General features: G+C 51.6%; 1 long non-coding RNA gene across 2 annotated transcripts; it reads right to left on the bottom strand.

The window, feature by feature from the left end:
* Positions 1 to 2,951: 2,951 nt before the first annotated feature.
* Positions 2,952 to 23,479, bottom strand: LOC140629038 (uncharacterized). Of its 2 annotated transcripts, none has more exons than XR_012026911.1 (4): positions 20,431 to 23,479; positions 18,565 to 18,750; positions 13,672 to 14,138; positions 2,952 to 3,066 (listed from the first exon to the last, which is right to left on the bottom strand). It is a non-coding gene; the product is annotated as an uncharacterized lncRNA (long non-coding RNA). The 2 variants fall into 2 exon arrangements; XR_012026912.1 differs by lacking the exon at positions 2,952 to 3,066 and adding an exon at positions 3,599 to 6,573.
* Between the last annotated feature and the right edge of the window lie 124 nt (positions 23,480 to 23,603).

The raw sequence follows: 23,603 nt of genomic DNA, 5'->3' as shown, positions 1-23,603 counted from the left end.
ATTGTGTGCGTACACCATCTCTTCTTTATCCAGTCGTCTATGGATGGACACTTGGGTTGCTTCTATATTCTATATTTCTTTTTTTTTATTATAAATTTATTTTTTATTGGTGTTCAATTTGAGATCCTGCATTTCTGGCTCACAGGTAATCAATAGCATTTCTCTCCTATGGATATCCTGTGTGAAGCAGAAATAGAGATGCTCAGATAAATTTCTTTCTTTTTTTTTAAGACTTTATTTATTTATTTGAGAGAGAGCATATGAGAGAGCACAAGCGGGGAAACAGAGAGGAAGAAGCAGACTCCCCGCTCATCAGGAAGCCCGATGCGAGGCTCCATCCCAGAACCCCAGGATCATGACCTGAGCCAAGGGCAGGTGTTTAACAAACTGAGCCACCCAGGTGCCCCCTCAGATAGGTTTCTAATTTCTAAGAAGTGTTTTGATTTGATTATATTTTTGTGGGGGGACTTTTGACTGTAGATTTGGTTTTAATATGCCACATGGGTTTCCAGTGATTTGAGATCACAGTGTCAAGAGCACCGTCTCCACATATGCGCTAGGGTAAACTGGCTCTTCACAAAAGGTGATTCTATTTTAATGTATTTTGGTTCGTTCTTGAATTCAGACTGGTGTGTCCCCCTCAGGTCCAGCCAGATGGTTCCGGGTTGATTAGAGACTTTGGGTCAGTGAACAGTATCGATGATTCTCCCTCATTTGTAAAACAACACGTTAGTGCCTGTTAGAAACAGATATAAAATAAAGCAGAGGTGTAGACCTTGCAAAAGCAGCACCCAATGCTTCCATTCCTCCTCCAGTTTCACTGAGCATAGCAAAGAATTGCAAATTTTCACACGTACCCACACCCATTTACACAAACCCCTTGCCAAGACCATACATGTTTTGCCCCATTGTAAGATCCACCGACTGCTGGAAACCCATGTGATGTATTAAAACCATATCTACGGTCAAAAGTCCCCCCACAAAAATACATGCGTCCTCTAAAAATCTGATAGAAGACCCGACTGGATTAACCCTCATGCGTAAAATGGCTTCTAAAAATCACAAATGACCTGCTCCGGCTGTCAGAAGTGATTCAATTCTCCCGGGCAATTGCTAAGTCAGTCCTTTATCTGGTGTCTGGCAAACACTACTATGCATTTAGATACATATCACATCAAAGGATCTGGAGGCAGGTCTCATGCTACCTTCTGGTAACTTTTAAATGAGGACAACCACACACGACGTTTAACGATATTTTCAGTGCCATGAAGAAAAACCCAACATGCCACGTAGGCACACAAGGGACAGGCGAGTAGCCATGTTCCTTTGGAAAGAGTATTTAAAAGCTAAATAAATGTATGGCAGAAACAATTGACACGAATCCTTTTTGATTCACCCCCACATGAGCGCAGACCTCACGTTTGCAGACCCTGGGTTGGAAGGGATCTGGCTTTGGATGAAAATGTCTATCAGATTGCGAGTGAATTGCAGGTAAAAACAGGAAAATGGTGTCTTCTGCGCTGAGGAAAGCCTCGGACTTTATGTCCGTCCCAGATGCGCATCCAGACCTATGTCGGTGAGATGCACCTGGAACCTGGATTCTTTCAGAGTTAAGCACGCTCTTTCTGCAAGACGCCATTAGTCCACGTCGATGGTGGGATGATTTGCTCCATCTTAGAATTGCTGGTCCAACCAAACTTGGCTCAATTTCTTCCTTCTTTTTAAAATTTAATTTAATTTAATTTAATTTAATGTTTCAATTTCTTTCTCGGAAGAGCACCGTTCTGTGCGCATCCAAGGGCAGGCGTGAAATAAAATGTATTGAACAGAGCCTTTGACTGAGGCAGCTTGGATGTCGCCATAACTCTGATTCCACTGGAGCCATAATCACGTGGAGGAAACACCTATAGATGGATTGTTCTCTGCTGAAAACAATTAGGATTATCACAGTGAATGTGGTCCATGCATCTTCTTTATGTTGCCTGAGTATCCATGTGTTACGGTGAAGATAGTCAACGCCATGGAGTCCAGGTTGGAACAAGAGCAAACCAGAGCACGCGTTTGACGAAGGTCCCCATTCCAGTGTTTTAAATTCTAACCCACCTCTCTATCCTGTACTTTTCCCTTGTGTGAGGCCGCCTGGGGTGAGGTGGGAAGAGTATGAGCATGGTGACCTTCGACACAGATCTGGGCTCACCCCCAGTTCACACCAGTCCCCTGCACGGGTGATTCTGGAAGCAGAGGGTCTTCCTACCCAAGTGTCTCCAGCCCTTAGGGTCCTGACCCCACAATAAAGAAGCTGCTCCCAGACCTAACTGGAGGGGAGGGATGTGAGAGTGAAGGCAACACAGGCTGGTGTGGGGACCTGGGGAGACAAGAAGCGAGGCCCAAGATGGTGGTCAGAGATAGCATCTTCCAGAAGTTTCCAGAAGGCTCTGGAAGGTGACAGGTGGTAGAGACAGGGATGGTTCCCTGGAGAAGCTTCTAGGGAAGAGAGGGGCAGAAAGCAGCCATGGGTAGAGTTGTGCGGATGAAGGCGTGAGGTTGAGCACAATGAGCACGATGGGCCAGCAGCGTGGAGACAAAGCCAACGGTCAACGTCCTGCAAGCAAACAGCCTTTACCAAGAGTGTTGCGGATCACAAGCATGGCTCCACGGAGCTTGGGAGAGGCTGGGTCCACCATGCGCCTGACTTGTAAGCGGGCATGCCTGGGTGTTAGGATCTATTCTTTATTGGCGTAAAATTCACGTACTGTGACGTTCGGTATTTTGAAGTACACAATTAGCACATTCACCATGTCGTGCAGCCCCCACCGCGACCTGGTTCCAGAACATTCTCATCCCCCTGTCTCCATGAGCAAGCAGTCCCTCCCCATCCCCTCCTGCAGCTCTTGGGACCCACCAATCTACTTTCTGTCTGTGGACACACCTGGCATATAAGCAGAGTCGCACACAATGTGGCCTTTTGCGCGTCTGCTTCCTCCCTCACCGTCACGTCCTCAAGATCCATCCACATGGTAGCCGGTGTCAGAGCTCCGTTCCTTCTCATGGATGAGTAACATTCCCCTGTAAGGGGGAAAAGCACATTTTGCTCGTGCCTTCACCCACTGATGGACACCTGTGTTGTTTCCACCTTTGTCATGCACGGTTCTGTGAACATGCGGGTGAAGGTATTTGAGTGAACACCTGTCTGTTGTTCCTTTGAGTTAACACACGTACGAGTGGGTACGAGTGGAATGATGGGATCATAAGGACCATAGGGTAACTCTATGGGCATCTGTATGAGGAGCTGCCAAACTGATTCCTACAGCGGCTGCACCGTGTGACCTGCCCACCAGCACTGCAGGACGGTGCTTTCTCCACAACCTCGCCTCTATTCTTACTTTCCCTCTTCTTTTTTTTTTTTTTTTTTTTACTTTCCCTCTTCTTTAAACGTTAACACCACCCTAGTGATACGTTAAAGCCTGAAAAGCTGCTCAGAACTCTGGTCCTGTACATCTAGAAGTGTAGAAAACAAAATTCAGCTATTTTTTTTTTGTTTCTTTTCTTTTTTTTTTTTTTTTTCGGTCATATAATGAAGACTCAAAACATTGCACCATTACCAGACAGTGGAATGTATTTTTTCTCTTGCTAAATTTATACATCTTGCTAACATGCAACCCAAAGCCCTTGACAGGTAGGAGGAGACTGGTGCCCCGGGTTTGCAGTCAGCTGGAAGAAAGCCTGGTTCGAGCGTGACGAGAAAGACCCTATAGTTGGCAATTTATGCCTTCTCACACTTTTATGACCAGGTCTACAGATGGCGCATCCATCACGGCTGAAATTATAAGGCCGACAAGTAGACAAATCCGATAATGAGGACATGATTTCTGCAACCACCTCTGCAGCGAAATCCTTGTGGCTCATCGATCCTCCTGTTGTAATTATGCTTCTTTCAATGGTGAGCATCACTGGGGGAAAGAATACATATACAGCCAAAAGTGCTGAGTCTCCTGGTCCATGGATTGCCTTTGTCAGTGCGAGGTAGCTGATGCCCTGGGGACCAGCCAGAGGCAAATACATCCCACTTCCCCAGGGAAGAGGAAAGAACCAGAGTGCTCCAGAGAACCGGGTCATGAAAATGCCACCCATTGGGGTAGGAAGATGGCACCCAGTCCCTAACTATCCCTGTCCTTATAGCCTTGGGTCCAGCTCTGTTTCCCTGATGGTCAGTCCACGAATCAGCTGGCTGTGGCCCGAAGCACCAACTATCTAGCTTCCAGGAGTTGCCAAAGTCCCTGAGTCCTCCTTTTGGAGGAGGCATGTTTCCTGCCACCCCGTAGGCAGCATACACAGCCTTCCCACTGTGGCTGTAAAAAGGTCAAGACGGCATGTGCCCCATGGAGAGGAGGGAATGTATGAATGCATTTGCAGACAGGATGTGAAGGACCAAGAATTTCCATGACTTTTGAAAATATGCCCTGCAGTCATCTGTGCCCGGCCGGGTTCCCACTCAGGAGACGGTGCCTACTCAGCAAACCCCAAACAAGGCTTCTGTGTCAGGGAACAGCTGCTGCTGACCAGAGGCGGCTCACTGGGCATGAAGGACAACACAACATGGTGAGAGAAGGCATCGGCGGAGTGAAGGGTCCCACAAATGGTCCCAATAGAGGCAAACAAGCCCATTCTGGGGTTTCCAGCATGGTCCAGAGAGGCTTGGGTTGCCCAGCTGGGTGCCAGAGGACCACATATTACCAAGAAGGAGAAGACTAGAAGGTGCTGGTTGACAAAGGAGGAAAGAGAGACCCGGGACACTTCGAGGATTTGGTAAAGGTCACTGTGCAGAAGAGGCAGCTGGGCTCAGTGCCCAGGGCTACCCTACATCTGCACTGGGGTTTTCTCTGGACACCAAGACACTGGGAGGAGGGCACACCCTGACTCAAATGACACACGGCTGGGGATGTAATTCTTCCTTTCTGACCCCAAGAGGAAATCCTACCAGTCATTTTCTTCAACCTACCTTTCTCTCTTTATGTATCCATCCATCCATCCATCCATCCATCCATCCATCCACTCAAACATCCATCCATCCATCCATCCATCCATCCATCCATCCACTCAAACATCCATCCATCCATCCATCCATCCATCCATCCATCCATCCATCCACTCAAACATCCATCCATCCATCCATCCATCCATCCATCCATCCATCCATCCACTCAGCCAGCCAGCCACCCAGCCACCCATCCATCCACTCAAACATCCATCCATCCACCCAACCATCCATTCATTTAGGCACCTATCTACCCACCCATCCATGTACTCAAACATCCCTCCGTCCATCCATGACTCCATCCATCCATCCATCCATCCATCCATCCATCCATCCATCCACTCAAACATCCATCCATCCATCCATCCATCCATCCATCCATCCATCCATCCACTCAGCCAGCCACCCAGCCACCCATCCATCCACTCAAACATCCATCCATCCATCCATCCATCCATCCATCCATCCAACCATCCATTCATTTAGGCACCTATCTACCCACCCATCCATGTACTCAAACATCCCTCCGTCCATCCATGACTCCATCCATCCATCCATCCATCCATCCATCCATCCATCCATCTACCCATATACTTGTTGCTGCCTATTTTTTCTTGTAATTTAAAAAGCACGACAGTCCAAAGCAGACGAGCTAAAATGGTGTGTGTGGCAGGTGAACAGCTCGCCTCGCACCTAGGATAGGCTGTCCCCAACATAATAGAGGGGTCAATGAAGCCTGTGTCCTTCATTTCAGACCTAGGAGAGTGGATGTAGGAGGTTTTTAGATTGCACCAAGCGGAATCCAGTCGCCCAAGAAAGGGAGCTTAGACGGTGTGAAGTCTATGCATGGGGTACCAGGAAGGTAAACTGAGGCTGGCTCACCACCAGGATATCCTGGTTGCAAGCACAGACTTTAGAAACATCAAGAAGGAAAATCCTTGATATTGAAACTTGCTTCTGCCTTCAAAAAAAAAAAAAATCATGCTATTGGAGACGCCCTGAGCTTCTTGGATTGAGAGTAACAAGCTACACACCCACTTTGTCCATGTCTGCGTCTGATAAACATCACACTCAAACAGTCTTAATCCGGACGAAATTCTCAGTAGGCTCAGCTCGTGCCGTTCACCCACAACAGACCCTGTCAGGCAGTTTGAGATCTTGCATGATTTCCTGGTCCGTGATGAATGCTCCTGACATTCGCACTGACAGGTCTTGGCGTGACGCCTTCACGGTGGAGAAGAAGGCGGATGAACATCCAACTATCGCTCTCAGCTTCTCTCCACACCCCGGGTTCCTTCTGCTTCTTTTGCTGATGCTGGAGCCATGTTCCCTCCTCAAGGAACACACCCGGGTCACTTCTCCGTGCACCCACAAGACTTCATCTGGTCACATCTGGTCACGCCGGCCCTGTCACACCTACTTAGTCCCTCAGGCTTTGGGGTCCTGCTCTGGGGGGGGGTCCCGAACACTGATTCAAGCAGATCTCCTCAAGAAGGCGGCAGTGATTTGCAAGATCCAGCGGGCAGAGTTCCAGACACCTGTGGTCGGCACAATAATGAAATCGTAATAATGACAGAAATAATAATGTTGACACAAACAACAGCTTGTTCAACCTAATTAAGGGGGTGGGAGAAAACACACCCACTCATGGGACTGCGGCAGGCTGAATAATGCCCTCCCCCCCAAGAGTGTGCTGGGCAGTGGAGTCAAGATGAGCACAGCGAGGCCACGGCCAGTCACCAATCCTGAAAACGTCCCTTTGGCTGTCCCCAGGGGGCCATCGTTGCCTTCCATTCTGATTGCCTTCCCCCAGCTGCTCCCTGGGAGCTCCCTCCTGCCCCCAGCTGCCCATCTCTCTGCCTCTAGCTTGGGCTCTCACGTGGCTGCTCTGTCCCCGTTGCTAACGCCCTTCCCTGGACCCTTGAAGTGCAAAGTTCATTTTCCCATCACGAAAGGAGGCTCTGCTCAGTGTTGACAACCAGGACAACCAAAAGAGGGTGGTGGATGGAGAAACAGCACTGTGAATTCTCCGTGGAAGGAATCCAGTGACGCCACTCGCAGCCAGCATCCTGAGGGCAACTTGTCCGTCGTGATCCTACTGTAGGGCATAGCTTTCCCTTCTGTGTGGACGGTGGGTTGGAGGCTCCCAGTCCTCTCTCTAAGCTCCTCAATGCACTGTGAAGATGCAGTGAGTGTCCACCAACCAACCAAGGCAGATGGCTTCTGGACACTGCAAAAGCCATGGAATTTCTTCCTCACCGGCAACGGCCCCACCAACAACCTATTTGACCTGGTAAAACCCAGACCCTACCTCTGGCCCCCAGAAATGCGAGATCATATATTCCCATCGTTTTAAGCTCTGGGAATAGTTAACAGAAGCAAAGAGAAACGAATGCACTCCACATACTCCACCCCTCCTCCTCCATCTGTGTGACATAAATCTGCAGAGTCTCCCTCTGGTTGGCAAGAATAGTGGAAGCCACAGAGCCCAGCCCTGACCTGGGAGCCAAAGGTCAAGCCCGGCCCTGCAATCACACCTGCTGATTTGCAATCTTATGCATCGGTAGCTCCTTACAAAAGGTGGAACACCTGGGGCAGGCAGGGTTTGGCCTTGGTTTTGGTTGTGTTAGGAACTGACTGCCCTGTCTGTTGAGCCTCCATGTGACCTCGGGAGCCTCCAAACCCCCACAAGGACAAGCAGAGATGGTGCATGGTTGGTTGGGCTTCTGGCAAGGCTTCATTGGAACGTGATGACAGATCCACATCACCGTGCTCACTGCTTCTGTTATTCCAAATGCAGAGTGTGGGTCTCTTAAAAAGTGCAAGGAAGGAAAAAAGTTTAAGTTGATGAAAAAAATAAGAGAAATGAGCTACAACATCAAGGTACCTTGGGACGAGGTGAGCATTTGCGCTAAATGCCATGAGATGCTTCCACTCACACCCACGAGGGACCGCGCCATGGAAGGCATTCCCGGTTTGCTCCCCTTAAGCCCACCGCGTCCTCCATCTGAGATTCCCCAGGGCGTTCTTCTAGCATTGCATCTGCTATGGCCTCTCATCTCTCCAGAAATTGAAGTCTGACCAACTCAAAGATGTGATTATTTGCTCTAAAGGCTTACAAATGAAGATAGTGGGAGGGATCTAATTTTAGCTAAGGATGCTAAGGAAAAAAAAAAACAAAAACCTTCTCCATCTGATGGGGAAAAATGTCTTAACAATAACACAGATGTGTCATCAAGGAAATCTTGCAGATTTATATCAGCTTGGCCCACGGTCACTCCCAGCCCTGCTCGGTTTTGACAGAATCACCTGGAGAGCTTGAAAAACACCAAAGCTGGGGTCACTCCTTGGCCTGGGACACGGATGCATTTGGTCTTGGGTGCAACTTCTTCACCAAACCTCCAGGGGTGGGATGTGTGAAATTTGGGAACTACAGTCTGGTTTTGGGCTAATTAATCAGCGTCCTGAGCTGACTGGCATTGGGGCTTAATTGCCATGCAGGCCAGTAAGGATGAATATTGGCTAATGATGGGGTGCAAAGACATCTTTCCTGTTTAGGGTCGTGGCTCTGGTGATACTTAATATTCCTAGTGAGTCATCAGAGGACCAACAAGATGGTGGGGGGAACAGCAAGCCCAGAAAAGCCCAACAGGATGGCGGCGGGGACAGCGCTCAGATTTGTCTGCTCGGGGTCTTCATGTACCTGAACGACTTGACCAGTTAATAGCCCCTCCCAGTGGACCATGGATTCCGACCCGATGATTCTGAACAGCTTTGCTTAACCTCTTGAACTTCTGGTGCCTCTGACAAGGGACGTGGCCGATGCAATCTCATTGTGCCTGGGGAGGATTCGATTGGATCTGTGTAAAGAGCCTGGTACTCTGGTGGCCTATTATGAACGTCAAGTATCACTCCTCTCTGGGCGCAATGTTCCCACTGTATGAGCTGGTGTCCTGAAGATGCACCTGATTTATCTCCCTACTTACACACCAAGGGGTGCAACACCTTGATTCACTTGCAAAGGGAATGACACACATCACAGAATTCTAAAAATTCTTGGTCACTGCAACGGTCTTGAGCGGGAGATGAGAAATGTATATGCTCCCAGTGCCCGACTCCTTCTCTGACTGTGGAGGGTATTAGCCCCAGGCCTTGAGAGTTTCTGACGTAGATCACAAAAATGTATCTCCTCAAGGCTTCCCGTTTAATTCCCCTGGGACCTGTGATCTACACTTTAATTTTAACCGTTATTGAATCTACATCTCTACCAGTGTGTTCATCTATTATCTACCCTCTGTCCATCTATCATCTATCCATCCATCTGACCGTTTATCTATCATCTATCCATCCATCTACCCATCTATCCATCCATCATCTATCTATACATCCATCCTATCTATCTAGTCATCCATCCTATGTATCCATTGTATCTACCCATCCAATCTATCTATCCATCCAACCATCCATCTACCCATCCATCCATCATGTCTAACTATCATCTATCATCTATCATATTCATCTATTCATCCATCCATCTATGTCATATCTCTCATATTTATCCATCCAGCAACCATCCAACCATCCATCCATCCATCCATCCATCCATCTATCCCTATGTCATATCTATCACATTTATCCATCCAGCATCCATCCATCCAACTCAATGTCCTATCTATCTATCTATCTATCTATCTATCTATCTATCTATCTATCTATCATATTCATCCATCCATCCATCCATACATCCATCCCTATATCATATCTATCATATTTATTCATCCAGCAACCATCCATCCATCTCTATGTCCTATCTATCTATCTATCTATCTATCTATCTATCTATCATCTATCTATACAAACATCTATCGATATTTAATAATTTACTGACTGTAGACAACACAGGCATGATTAACTCACACGTTTTCTGAGAGCAAATCTCAACTTGTCCCCCACAGCTGGCTGTCAGAATAAGGAAGAGAGTCTGAAACAGCAATGAAGAAAAAAGAACCCCTCTCTTCTGATGAGAGACCGCCCGGGCAGGGCAAAGTGCCTCAGGGCTGGAGACCGTCCCTGTGGTGAAGGCGAGGAGGCAGCAAGAGCATTGGCTTACCGGGGGATCCTTAAGTCACTCCACTGAGCACGTGGTCCTTCTTGTCCAATGTTCTCTGCACCTGCTTATCCTTGAAGGGTCACAACCAGAATCTCACTCAAGATGAACCGAATGAGGACGTTCTGTGGAGTCCCCTGTGTGGGAGCCGCCCCTGGGACAGGTGCCCTGTTTAGTTGGGTTTCTCCCCGATAGACCACACAGCCGCCCCAAAGACTCAACGGCCTGAAGCCAGCGCTGAATATGAATTTCACCATTTACTTAATACATTACTTGAAAGCTTTAAAAATAAAATTCAATCAACAACCTGGCCAGAGGCAAACAAAACCACGGTTGTCTCTTCCTCCCCCAGATGCATCCCTTCAAAGTTTGTGTTTTTAATATAATGGAAATCATGACCATATTTCTAGAGGCTAATGAGGAGTCATGAGTTTCTTTATATTTTTAATATAAAAGGGAACATTCTTTGCCCCTGGGAAAATATTTATGAGAGACGTAACCGAATGAAGAATCCGCTTTCCCTTTTTATTTTCCTTTGGAGTCGTAGATTCTCCTGTTTGTTCGGAGAACTAATTAAATATTTAACGCAGTCATCCTGTAGAGATTTATCTTCGTAAATTGTTTCCATAAGCTGGGGGAAAAGTGGAGGGTGGGCTGCTACCTTCACGAGTCCACGGAGGAAGGACGTCTGCTAGGGTTGGAGGCACTTTGACGTGGTTGGCTTCATAGACGCTGGTAGTATCAGTGAGAAAATATGGAATTTCATAGGTTTATATTATCCAACTGCGCCTCGCCGCTGGCTCCCCGTGGTGTCCTGGGCCCTCAGAGCGCTCACCTGAGCAGGCCATGTTTCTTGCACGTGACCAAGGTGGCATCTCCTGTGGGCCGAGGAGCGGACAGGCCCCCTTCGAATGTGTTAAGAACGAAGCACTAAAAAGCACATTGTTGCTGCTAAGTACGACCTTCCCTTGAAAACGTGGTTCCGATATCTCCACCGCAGATCCCACCAGGAACACGACGCAACGTTCTTATCGACCACATGTCCCTCACCCACGTTTTCCTTCGGGTGGCTCAGATAGCCATGGGCAGCTGACCCTGAGATACGAAGCATTCTTCTCAGGAACGCGGCCAGTAAAATTCCATAGATCCCAACTCAGGGTCACAGGCCGCAGAGTCAGGAGCGGGTCTCCCCCCCACACAGCTCCCGAGAGCCGTCGGCCAGCCTCCCTGCACAGCGAAAACACAGAATTGCTTATTCCAACGGACCAGTCTCTTTTTTTTTTTTTTAAAGAATTTTTATTGATTTATTTTTTTTGAGAGAGAGAGAAAGCGAGAGCATGAGCACGGGGGGAGGCGGAGAAGCAGACTCCCCGCTGAGCTGTCAGTGTGGACCTTTTGTGCCTCCCAAAGACAAGAGCTGGAAATACACAGACGGCCCAAATCAGAGCTTGCCTGTGTCCCTCCCATCCTGCTCACACCCAGGAAAAGTGCAAGGGTCTGATGGGCAGGTGGGCGTAGAGCTCACAGGGGAGCTTGCATGGTGAACTGCGTCCCTGGAGCTTCCCACCAAACGACATTCCAGAAGGTGGATCCTATACACCAGGGACAAACTCCTCACCCAGTCCCTAAATGAAATGTGATTCGTTTCTTCATTTATAGCTTGTGCACATTCCTAATGGCTTAAAACGGGAATCTAGGCTTGCCTGGCTCTGGAGACCAGAAGTCTGTGCTCCCTCCAGAGGCTCTGGGGAGGGGCCCTCCCGCCTCTTCCGGTGTCTGGGGCCCCAGGCGTCCCCGGGCTGGTGGCCGCATCCCTCCCATCTCCGCCTCCATCCTCCTCTGCATCTGCGTCTCCTCCTCTGTCTCTTATGAGGACCCCTGTCATTGCCTGTAGGGCTCATCCTCATCCCGGATGAGCTCATCACTAGATCCTTACCTAATTACACCTGTAAAGACCCCATTTCCAAGTAACCCCCCCCCACCCTAGTTGGGATTAGGATAGGGCGGATCTGCCCTGAGGGCTGCTATTCACCCCCCGCGGGCGGGCGCTGATTGCATATTCACAGTATGCAGGCTCCTAGGCCATCCCTGCAGGCAAACAAGTGGCCGGTGATGTTTGCAGGCTGATGCAGCAAGAGGAGAAAAGGTAGGAAAGCAGGTCATCCTCATCCAGGAGGAGCTCATCTCAGCTCCTTCAAGTCATCCCATCTGCAAAGACCCTATTTCCAAATAAGGTCTGGACCACAGGCACCCCCCCCCCCCACGTCACCTCCTTCCACATGCAAGCTCCGTTTAGGGTCTGTTTGTGGGAAAAGCAAAAAACGATGACACCTCTCCCTCCTCTGGAAAGCTCTGCTGGGCAGTGACTTCTAAGAGGCACAGAATGATTCACAACGTGCACTGGCAACATGTTCCCTTTCCCCGCTGGGCCTCTGCCGTCAGGCACCACAGATGCGTGACTAAGAAGGCATAAAACTGTGCCCCCACAGGGTTGACGAGGGCGAAACGAGCCAGAAAGTTTAAAACCTGTCTTTCAAAGAATTGCGTCTCCTGCATCAGCTATCGTGTCTCTCTGGGGCCCCACTAACCAACCCACGGGCTGTCTCTGCAGAAGCCTGGATTCGAGGTCAACTGATAGGGACACAGCTTAGGAACATTCCTTACCCGAGATAAGCAGCCCGAGCCCCCATCCAGTTGATACTAGTTCTGGGAGCGGGCCCAACACCGGTTCTTCTCCGTCCTAAGATAACCTCATGACTCAGCGGCTGAATTTTGCCTCATTCTGGGGTTAAGCGTCCGCCCCACGCGGACCACGGGATGTATGTTCCATGCACGTTAGCCCAATGCACATGCTCCACGTTTGCTCGTCAACAGTACACTTTCCTGCCCTGTTCATCAGTACGTGTGCAATCTCAACCCCCTACGATCATAAAACACTTGTTCTCGACCCCTTTGGGGACGTGGATTCAAGGTTTGCCCTCCCGGCTCCTCATCTGCCCGCCTCTCCAACAAACCCTTTGCTTCCTCTGCAAACCTCACGCCTCAATGATTGATTGTCATGCACACATGGACTTGGGTTTGCAAAAACCGCCTCACCTGCCCAGGTGGGCAGCACACGCAACGCCATCCCCATGCCTGGATCTCAAGCTCCAGGCAGCTCCCGGTAGACCCACCAAGGGTGTCCCCAACGGCCACATTGGCCCACCCTCTTGCAAAAACAGGGGCCAGCTCCTTGCACCGTTGACTTTGCACGCTCGCAGGAAGCATCTACCAGGCTTCTTGTAAAGGAGACCGTGGGAAGCCCTGCACATCTCACTTTACGGCTCACAGAGAATCCCAGCAAGGGCCTGGAGATGGGGAGCTGGACTCGGACCAGTCACCCTCTCCTCTTAAACCCAACACCTCCATTCTCACGAGTCTCCTTCTCACAAATCCCTAGACGACAGGCATGGGGAAGGAACTCCCGGGAAGCACCGTCGTGCATTTTTATTCCGGGGGCTCCGCGTGGAAGCCCAGATAACGCACTCACCGTGTATGAATTCCAGAAGAGCGCGTTTCCCAATCTCCCGAACTCACTCAACCGTGACCAGGGGCAGCATCCAGTGATCCCGCAGCTCAGCACAGAAGTATCCATTCACAGCTCCCCCAACAGGACAGGTGCATGTCGTTTTGGAGATAAAGTTAATGCCGCTCCTTTCTGTTAGAGGCTCCGAATGCTTTGCTCAAAGGAGGGTCATTGTCACTCCTTATAATTCCTCTAAGGAAGAGGGAAGCGAGTCTGGTGAAATATAGTCTTGAATCCTCTCTAAAATCAGAACATCTCAGGGCCGTGGGGATTTTAGGGCTGAGCCCTGATTTTTCCTTGATGTCCAACTTGTGGGGTGTATTTGTGACCAAAGGGCATGTGCAGAAGGCGGCTCTGTAGCTCATCTCCCCGGGAGCATGAACATAAGGTCCCGACTTCGGACGGGGAAGCGCAGAATACCAAAGGGGTGCCTGTGAAGCAGAAGAGCAAGCATAGGTTAGACCCCAAGGGGTGGGGCCCTCGAGACCGCAGGAAACACAGAGTCAGGAAGCCACACCACGTGTCCGGGGAAAAAGGTGATGACCGTGACCACGGGGTCCTGATCCATTTGGGAACGTGCCAGGTGACGTGGAAATTCCAGGCGACTGTCAGGAAACCAACCCAAGGGTCATGGGCACCGAGGGATCCCAGGATGACACCTACCAGACAGTGGCGGGTGGCAGTGCCTGCTGGGCAAGTGGACATGGGTCCACCCTTCAAGAGACCAAGCCGTCCGCCTTGTCCCACAGAAGGTGACGCTCTTTATTTTCAACGGTGCTTCTGCCCCGCGTAGATCGCCGTTTGGCCAACGACGTGAGGGGTGGGAAATAAATTAGAGCTTAGGACCCGTTGCTCGCGTGGAGATGTCCTGAGGGAGACGGTGGTTTCTTTTAAGGCTGCTAAGGAAAGGGTTGCGTTGCTCTGGAGCGACATTCTCAACCAAGGGCAGAAGACGGGTGGGCCCTCTCCTGTTTGATGCTGGCCTGGAAATAGGTCAGGACAGGTCCAATGGGGCAGAGCCCCAAAACAAAGGGGATTTCTGGAGTTACTGTCTTTAGGGACAAGTAGAAACTACGTAGAAGGTGGGCCGGAAATTGTCAAGAGCTCCCCCCTGAGCCACTTTCCAAAACTCTTAAATCTATGGTTGCTGGGGTCATGGGGCAGCCGTAACCAAGTATGATAAACCCAGCGGCTGAGAACGGTTCATATCTATCAGCTCTGGAGACCAGAAGTCTGAGATCCATGTGGGGCAGGGCTGGGCTCCCTCTGGAAGCTCCATGGGACGGTCCTTCCTGGCTCTTCTGTGTCTCCTCCTCTGTCTCTTACAAGGACACTTGTCATTGGATTTAGGGTCACCTTCATAGGATGAGCCCATCTCAAGACCCCTCACTTAATGGCATCTTTGGCCACATCTTTCGTCATAAAAGATCATATTCACGGGACACGGGCATGAACACGTGGACCTGATTTTGAGCAAGCCACCGTCCATCCTACTATTTTCAACACATACGAGGGATCAAACCCATTATTACTTTATTATTGCCTAGGTGAACCCCACTTCTTAAAAGTCACAGTGAAACATTTGTGGAAAGGTTACTAAGCACCAGTTACGTGAACCGCGTCTATTTCCACCACGGCCTTAGGAAGTAGGTCCTTGGTCTGTACGATGTAGACTCAATGTGCGCATCCCTCCGAAATACGTATGTGGGATGGGATGTGGAGATGGGGTCTGGGTCCACCCCGGTGGGAGAGGATTAGATCTTGAGGATGGAGCCCCATGATGGCGTGAGTGTTCTCAGAAGAGACCCCAGAGAACCCGGTTGACCCTTCCTCCGTGTCGGGACACAATGGGAAGATGTCTACCTGAGAACCGGGAAGTGGATTCACACATATTGAATCTGCACACTCCTTGATCTTGCATATCCAGGGTCTACAAGCATCAGGACTAAATATCGATTATTGATAAGCTCCCTAGCCTGTGGTGCCCTGTTAGAGCAGCCCCGGAAGTGGGCCACCATCACCATCCGCACGGAAGCCTTGTCCCCATGAAGCCATCTGTCCCCATTCCCCTCGACAGCCGCGGATGGACTCTCTGCAGATAGATTTACCTTTTTCTCCACATTTCATGCAAATGGAATCACATGTGGGCTCTTGTATGTGGCTTCTTTTACTTAGCACAGTTTTGTGGGGTTTTTGTGGGGTTACTGTCTTTAGGGACAAGTGGAAACTATATAGAAGATGGGCCGGAAATTGTCAAGAGTCCCCCCCTGAGCCACTTTCCAAAAATTTTAAATCTAAGGTTGTTGGGGTCATGGGGCAGCCGTAACCAAGTATGATAAACCCAGCGGCTGATGGGAGCAGGCGTCAGAGCTTCTCTTTGTGGCCGAGTGATATGCCCCTGTGTGGACAGACCCCGTTCTGTTTATCCATTCATCCATCCACGGACATTTGGGTCGGTTCCGACGTTTAGCTATTGGGACTGGTCTTGCTGTAAATATTACGTATTCGAGCATATGAGTTTTTGGGTAGACCTGTGTCTTGGGTATACACCTGGGAGAAAATTGGTGGGTCATACGACACATTTATGATTAATCTTTTGAGGAATTGACAGGATCATTAAATCTTTGTACGCTTTTAATTTCAATTTAAAGGAATTTAGCTCTGACCCCTACACTAGGAAATGAATCTTCTTCACTTTCTCCTCCTCTTCCTCCTTTTTCTCCTCCTCCTCCCTCTTGTTCTTGTTGCTCTTCTTGTTCTTGCTCTTCTTGTTCTTCTCCTCCTCCTTCTCTTTCTTCTGCTTCTTCTGCTTCTCCTTCTCCTCTTTCTTCTCCTCTTTCTTCTTCTTTTTCTTCTTTTTCTTCTTCTTCTTCTTCTTCTTCTTCTTCTTCTTCTTCTTCTTTTTCTTCTTCTTCTTCTTCTTCTTCTTCTTCTTCTTCTTCTTCTTCTTCTTCTTCCTCTTCTCCTTCTCCTTCTCCTTCATCTTCTTCATCTTCATCTTCTCCTTTCTTCTGCTTCTTCCACTTCTTCTTCTCCTTCTCTCTTCTTCTTCTTCTTCTTCTTCTTCCTTTTTCTTCTTTATCTTCATCTTTGTCTTCGTCTTCTTCTCCCTCTTCCTCTTTTTCTCCTTCTTCTCCTTCTCCTTCAGCTTCCCACTCCTCCCAAAGGTCTTCTAGACATTTGGGTCACGATGCATGTTCAGATGACTTGGAAAATGGTCCTTCCTCGTCCACGGTGGGGACTTCCCTGTCCACTCCCTGCATCTCCGTGATAACCCCAGGGGATGCAAAGATCTGTGTCGAGACTGGACACCCAGGACCATGGACTCGAGCAGCCGGCCAGCTGGTTGTGCACCAGAGCACCTGCTGCCTTTCCCTGGTGGAGAGCCATTGACGCTGGGAGCTGCCCACGCAGTCAGGGGTCCACGGTCATCGTAGTGTCCCGGCCACCTGGGAGCCCCTGCGCTGGACAATTCTGGAAGTGAGAAGCAAACATCTAGCACCTGACGCGACGGAAGCTTATACGGGTCGGCAGCTCATTTCATAACAATGGGCGTAGCAGGGAGGTTAAAGCAATGCCGTGTTGTTCTTTTGGGGTCGGAGCAGGGAGAGAACCTCCATTCGTCCCCCAACCCCTCCATCCCATCCCCTCAAGATCCCACCTCGACATCACCAGTCAGTTTACTTTGTGGTAGAAGCTTAAATGCTGAAATTCTGCGGGGGCAACCAATCTTCAAACGTGGAAACCCCGCCTGAACAGGGGTGGGCACGTCCTGTTTGGCAGGTGGCCCCACAGCACAGCGTCTGCGTGCAGGTGCGCAGGTGTGCACGCGCCTCCATCAGGGCTAACGACAGCCCCCCTCCAGCACCCGGGGACCAGACTGAAAGGGCAGGCAACCCACACCCTACGGGGCCGCTAGGTGGAGCCATCAGACAGGCGTAAACCCAACTGAGGCTGTAGCGCTGTCGCCTGCATGGGGACGCGTCCCACGAGCAGAAGAACCCACAGGACACCCTCAACCCCGGAGGGGAGGGGGGTCCCCGTCAGACCCCAAACCTCACGGTGATGATTCTGCAGAAGCGTCTCCCTATGGTCCTTCCCGTCCCGAAGGAAAGCAAGCTACGGTGCTGCCAACCAGCCAGACGAACGCCCCGGGGGAGGAGGCCGCCACCGTAAAAGCATCAAAGGACCCGCGCGTAAAGCATGAATCGGTGACCCTGGACGTGGCCGACAATATGCAACAATTGCCTTGATGCGTTTTTCTGGTACCCCCAAAGGAGCACACAAAATCTGCCTTTGTAACTTGAAAATGTAGGATTTGTGTTGAAGACGGGAGTTTTCCAAAAAAAGAGAGAGAGAGAGAGAGAGAGAAAATCACACTTCTGTTCTGACCCACATCTCACGCCTTTTTGGAGCTTAGGACATGATTCTGTAGGAACCCTGAATTATTCTGATGACCGACCCCCCACGGGATGGCGGGGTTCAAACCTCACCGGTGACTCTGTCCTGCTGCCCCTGTTCCCCCCCAACACCCAGTTCAGCTCTCTGGTTGGAGAAGGGGCACAAAACTACCTACCTCGGAGGGATTGGCTCTATGGGACCTATTAGAACGCCCTCAAAATGCCACCAAAGAGTCACTGATTCATGCAAAGTATCTGCTTGTTGCCCCAAGTGCCCCACAACTGCATTTGCACCCCCTGTTGGCACGTCCCCACCTCCCGTCCATGCTGTCTGATGATTGAGGAGGCTGAGCATGCGGGGATTCCTACACCAAGGCATGCGACGTTTGCAAATGATGCAGGCTTGCTCGTTGCACACCCAAGTGACAAGGCCCTGGGACAGATGCCGTTTGCTCACCTGGCTTTCCCTGCTTTCTCTCTGGAAGGGCGGGGGCGGGCAGCTCTTCCAGACCTGGACACCGTTAGCACCGCTCTCCCCATGCACCATTTTTGGACGAGCTGTCCCTGAGGGCACGTCTGTGGTGTGTGGGGGACTGTGTTCCCCTCCGATTTTCACTCCGTGTCATCTTGTACTTGTGAGATCCTGTGAAAACACGACATATACATATGGACGCTACGTGACGGTTTCCTATAGAGCCATTTCAGAAGGGACTCCTCACGCACGTGGCCATCGGCCCTCGTTCCTCCAACACATCTCATGGCCGTTGTCCAGTTTTCCCAAAACCTGCCAAGGGTCCCCATCGACCTGAGTCAACCTGACAACATGTGGATCAACCCCCATGCCTGACGTGTCACATTCGGAGAGCACTGGACACGTCCAAGCCCACGGGAACACACCCCCCCCATTCTGCGCACGGCATCCTGGTGCGTGAAACATGATTGATCATTAGCTGTACCGAGCACAGAGTCTAAACGGGGACGCAGCGGGGGCACCTGGGGGGCCCAGTCGCTTGAGCTTTCCGTCTCTTGATTTCGGCTCAGGCCATGACCTCTGGGTCCTGGGAGGGAGCTCCGCTCAGCACAGAGTCTGCTTCTCCGTCTCCCTCTCCTCCTCCTCCTCCACCATCTCTTTCAAATAAATAAAAATCTTAAAAAAAAAAAACATAAAAAAATGGAGACCATGAACCCAATGAGTCGCGTGTAGGACGCCTGGCGTCCAAGCATCACGCTCTGCTGGGTGCTCCGGCGACGGAGTCGAGGGTTAAGGTGCATCTTCCCCGGGATTGGACGCAACCGCCGTGCTTTCTGGATTCCCCCAAGCGGCACAGAGAGATAGGTCAGGATGACTCATCCTTCCCAAATCGGGAAGGGCCCCTCGCATCCAAGACGTGGACCAACACGAACTTATGCTCAATGCGCATTTCAAGAACCCATCGCTCCAGAAAGGCAGCTCAGGGCCCTTCACAAAAAGGGGGGGGGGCGGGCCGGGGGGGGGGGGGAGAGACATAACGAGATGCCAGCCTGATTCCAAAACTTGGGTTTCCTTTCGCAAAAATAAGCCCACGAGTGTACGTATTATTTCGTCTTTTTCATTACACAAAACGTCTCGTGCTATATAGACTCTTTGGGAATTTTGTTTTATTTTTTAATATTTTATTTTTGACGCCTTAGTGAAATTCAATCTGCCAACATCTCGTATGTCATTTTTTAAATGATTAAAAACGCCCTTTCCTGTGGTGTTTGTAGTCCGCTCTCAACCCATCGCTGCTGGGATGAAGTACAAAAATACAAGCGTGCACTGAACTCTGAAGGTGGCGTGAGCTCCATGAGCATATTACTCCCGTGATGATGCGGTGAGTGTCACGGATATGTGTTTGGGGACACAGCGGTGATCCCGAGAAGGTGAGGGATGCCTCCTTGTGTGAATGAGCCCGACCTACTCGGCCGACGGGCTACCTCCGCTCCCCTTTACGTGCAAATCCTTCTAGTGTCAGGCGCATCCGGCAGCAGACAAAAATGCGACCAACCAACCTAAACCGTGTGGGTTGAAATCCCCCGAGAGCCTGTCCGTAAAACCTTCGCTTGGAGCAAACAGCCGGCTTGCCCTCCTGGCCTTTCGGTTGGTTTTCACCATTTGCTTTGTGCGTCGCCCGGAAATACCACGTCCGTGCGCACCTGAGCCCGCGCGGAGCCTTCGCGTAACCAGCCATCGTCATCGTCACCACCGTCGTCGTCACTCGGGCATCGACCAAGAATAAAAATAACCCTGATTTCAACCTCCTCAGACCGCCCGTATCTACACGCTAACCAGCCGCATACAAACCGGAGGTTCGTGAATCCCGGTGTTTTGCAAATGATTCCTGCAGCCGGGAGCTGGAACCACGGCCTCCCCGAGTCGCAAGGGGGCTGAACGTTGGCTGACTGGGCGTGAAGACCCCGGGGAGACGAGAGCCCCGAGATCGGCCGTTCTCAAAAGAAAAAAAAAAAAAAGCAACCGATGAGCAGAACTTGGCCAAGCTTCCTATGATTAAAAAAAAAAAAAAAAAAAGCAACACATTTTCGCGTTCAAAGGGAAGCTCGGGGAGGAGCAGTTATTATTGGATTACTCGAGGCCACTGAGGCAAGAGCCAGAGAAGACGCTGTCCAGAAACGCTCGGGAGCGCTGTGGAAGCTGCTCTGTAACACGCTGGACCCGGCCCAGCGCTGTGCAGGGTTCGCCCAAGGCGTTGAACGCGGCCCGGACACCGCGCAGGTGGCCGCACATACGCCTGAGGTCGGTCCACACCGCGTGCCCCACGCCCAGCCACGTCCCCACCCGCGAGTTTGTACGTGCAACCGTGCTCGGAGGTCAACACCAACCTGCTAGGCTGCTCTGCCTTCCTGTGTTAGGTAAAGACACGTGCTCGGGTCACCTTGCAGGACCTCCGACACCTGCCCACTTCCTTTTACCCGAAGGAACAGGCCTGGCTCCCCCGTCCATGCATCCCTGGGCGTCTACGGCTCTCCATGCCTCACCTGCCGCCTGGTGTTCTGCAAACACTTCTGACTCCCACGTGTCCGTCCCCAGCCAGCCCCGCGGCGTGCACACGCACGCACATCCCAGCGAGACGAGAGCTTCCAGCGCCATCCAAAGGCCCGCCTCACATCGGGCAGGCATCGCATTCTCTTCCACCCTAAAGCTCCAGTGCAGCGCGCACGCCCCGCAGGTCACAGGCCGCGACCACCCAGGAGACAGCGAGGCAGCACCGCGATCCGGCCCGCCGGTGCAGCTCCTGTTCCCTTCCGTTAGAACGCAAGGCCCATGGGGTAAGTGAGCCAGCGGGGTGCCTTTCCCGGGACGCCCGCCTGCACTGCACACCTGCACACCTGCACACCTGCGCGTGCTGTGTCGCTCCGGGCTCTGTCGTGGGCGCCCCGCAGGCTCTCTGCACCCAGAACCAGGTGGAATGCACCACGTCAGGGACTCTGGCTCCGCTCCCTGAGCGTACTTCTGAGGAGCAGGAGCTCTGAGCGTGCAGGAGACACAGAGACACCTGGGCCAAGGGGTGTCTCCACTCAACCAGCCTTTGCCTTCCAACCAACGAACAGCTGGAGGCTGGCAATGCTCGTGTGCAGAGGGAGAAGCTGGAGCCCCTCGAACATGCACCGTATTGGCACACCTGCCTCTGGCTCAGGGCACGACCCCGGGGCCCTGGGATCGAGTCCCGCATCGGGGTCCTGGCGCAAAGCCTGCTTCTCCCTCTGCCTGGGTCTCTACCTCTCTCTCTGGCTCTGTCAGGGATAAATAAATAAAATCCTTAAAAAAAAAAAAAAGGAAAAAAGAAAATGCACAGTATTGAGGCAGACACTTCATGGTGATACTAGCAGGCCACTGGACATGCCATATATATGGAATCGAATGGGACACGCATACATATGTATGTATATGGGATGCATATATATATATAGGAATATGTAAATATTCACTAGAGATGCATATATATACAGGATCTATATGGGAGATGCATATATATATGGGATCTATATGGGAGATGCATATGTACATACAGGATCTATATGGGAGATGCATATATATATACACATACGGGATGTACATGGGAGATGCATATATATGCAGGGTCTATATGGGAGATGCATATGTGTACGGGGTCTATATGGGAGATGCATATACATATATGGGATCTAGATGGGAGATGCACATATACAGAGAGAGAGAGAGAGAGAGAGATGGGACTGAAAGCCCCCTGACTACACGTCCTGCAGCTGGCTCATTTGTCTTGCAAGGATCTTTCCTGCCCTCCCGTTGCGGCCCGCCTCCCTTTCCACAGCCTGCAGAGCCAAACACAAGCCCTTGGATCCGCCCTCCCGGCTGCTGCGTGTTGCCCATGTGGGGCTCCCCGTTTGCCCCTGGTGGGGAGGGGGGTGCCCTGCTTCCTAGGCCATCCTGGGGGGACAGCCCTGCCTGGGGTGCAAGCATCGGCCAGCAGGATAGGCACGGAGCCGGCAGGGCCGCTCTGGAGGCCACTCCTGACGAACGCGTCCCCACGCTGGACCCATGCAGCCCCCCAGTACCAGCTGTGGGCTCAGGGGGAGACCGTGTCCACCTGGGCCACGTGATGGCTTCCTTCTGCGAGGCTCTCAACGTCACACATGGTGCCTGTACCTACAGGGAGTCGGGCTCACACACAGGGTGTGCACCCCGGCTCCTTCTACCTCCCCAGGGACCCGGGGATGGGGTCCTCGCCTGCATTTCTGCGGGGCTCTCTGACTGCTGCTCAGCAGGTGCACGTGACAACTGCTCTCACACACGGTGGACCGGCCAGCCGCTGCTCCCTGGTGTCGGGGGTGGTGGAGACAGGACCCAGAGCATGCTGGGCCTGAACTCCGTGCCCTCCGGCTCCGGGGTTGATGTGCTGCTTGTCTGGCACGGAGTCCTCCCCTAGGCCCCACATCCTGCACCCCCAATGCGCCACATCCGCATCCAGGACAGTGAAGCTTAAGGCCGCCCGGCTGGGTGGGTGGGTACCCCCTGCTTTTCCTACGACTTCTGCATAAGCCTTTGCGGGGGTGGGGGGGTGTCCCTCAGCATGTTCTGTTGACTCGTGGTCCTGGGAGTGGGCCCACCAGGCATCAGCCCTTCATGCAGCCCAGCCTGCAGGATAGGTGTGAGTGTGAGTGTGTGAGTGTGAGTGTGAGTGTAAGAAGGAGCTGGGGGCAAGGTCCCTGCTCTCCTCTCCATGGCCCAGGACGGGAGCCTCCTGCCACCGTGGGGAGGGGGCTTCCTATGGAGCCTCAGAAGGCTGCCATCCCCGCCCCCCTCCCCGCATCCCGCGCTGGGGTCTTCATCTGTCCGTCACAGCACAGGGCGCCCCTCTCCCCCTCCCCCCGGCTCCTGACACCCTCTGCTCTCCAGCCGCATCGCCAAGCAGCTGCTTGGACGCAATCCCGCAGCCCCCTCCCCAGGAAGAAGAAGGAAGGGGGCGCCTTCCCTGCAGC

Source organism: Canis lupus, chromosome Y (assembly GCF_048164855.1).
Source record: "Canis lupus baileyi chromosome Y, mCanLup2.hap1, whole genome shotgun sequence".
Lineage (NCBI taxonomy): Eukaryota > Metazoa > Chordata > Mammalia > Carnivora > Canidae > Canis > Canis lupus.
The sequence above is the reverse complement of the archived record's forward strand: the minus strand, read 5'-3'. Positions and strand labels throughout refer to the sequence as shown.